The sequence below is a fragment of the Cydia splendana genome, chromosome 8 (genome assembly GCF_910591565.1).
Source record: "Cydia splendana chromosome 8, ilCydSple1.2, whole genome shotgun sequence".
Classification (NCBI taxonomy): domain Eukaryota; kingdom Metazoa; phylum Arthropoda; class Insecta; order Lepidoptera; family Tortricidae; genus Cydia; species Cydia splendana.
The window spans coordinates 7260811-7262236 of record NC_085967.1 but is presented as its reverse complement, the minus strand read 5'-3'; positions in this window follow the sequence as shown (position 1 = coordinate 7262236).

Here is a 1426-nt window from a genome sequence, read left to right as displayed (position 1 = left end):
GTCCAACAAATCAACAAACGAAAGTGTATTAACTATTACTCATTCAAACGTTCAAAGTGTTAGAAATAAATTAGAAGATTTAGAATTAGTCGCTTCAAAAACTAACAGTGATGTCATTTGTCTTTCCGAAACGTGGCTTACAGATCAACAGTTGAATATGTTTAATGTAGAAAATTATGAAATTGGCGCTTCTTTCTGTAGAACAAAACGTAAACATGGCGGAGTGGCAATATTAATAAAAAAAGGTTTAAAATATCGAAAACGTAACGACATCAGTAAGCTATCATCAGAACTAAATTGTGAGTTGGCGGCAATCGAAATTAAGACACCTAAAATTGTCATCGTAGCTGTATATCGCGCACAATACGACTATAAAGTTTTTGAAGACATTATGTCCAAAGTGCTGACGAAATTATGTCATGAAAATAAATCAATAGTTTTAGCGGGTGATTTTAATTTGGATTTCCTAAAACACTCGAAAGATACGGTAAATTTTAAAACATTACTAAGAAACTACAAATGTAAAGCATTAATCGATAAGCCAACCCGTATCACTGAAGATAGTAAAACTTGTATTGATAATTTTATAGTAGCAAATTTTGTTAAAAAGTCAGTAGAAGGCAAAGTTTTGGTAGATAAAATATCAGATCACAACTTCATAGAATTAAAATATACATTTTCAGATTCAGCAAAGTGCAATAAAAGGTTAGACAATAAAATAAAAACTAGAGTTTTTAATGATGATAGCTGTAATTACTTTCACTTCCTGTTTAATAGCGATGTCACACTAAGAAACACAATATTGAGTTTAGAAAATGCAAACGAAAGAATGGATATGTCGTAGTCAGATCGTATAATCCGCCGTATTACATTACGGCTAGCCGTTATCAAAAACAGGGGCGTTTTGAAATGCGGCGGTTCGACGACTAGCCGGATTGTCATTGCGATACGTTCTTCAATAAGGCGGCCAACGTTTAGCCGCATCGTACTACTATTTTAGATTGTAGAGTGACCAGTTCTTTCGGTCGCCTACGTAACCGGAGTTTGACAATGTTTGCAATTTAATTTATTTTTACCATGGTCCCACCGCACTACATGTGTTTATTTTCCAAAACATTTCCTTCGCAACTTAAATAGACGGAGCCCCGCAAGCGGGGCTCCTATTTCTGGGCGGTTTGCCCTTCGGGCATCTGAAGCTACCTAACGAACCTAACCTACTTACCTACCTACGCTTTTTTCCCCAAAGTGTAATGTTTTCACGGACGTCTCACTAAATCAGGTAGGTAGGTTAGGTTCGTTAGGTAGCTTCAGATGCCCGAAGGGCAAACCGCTCAGAAATAGGAGCCCTGCGAAGCGGGGCTCCGTCTAGTTAAGTTGCGAAAGAAATGTTTTTTGAAAAGAAACAGTCCGACGAACTCCAGATTTG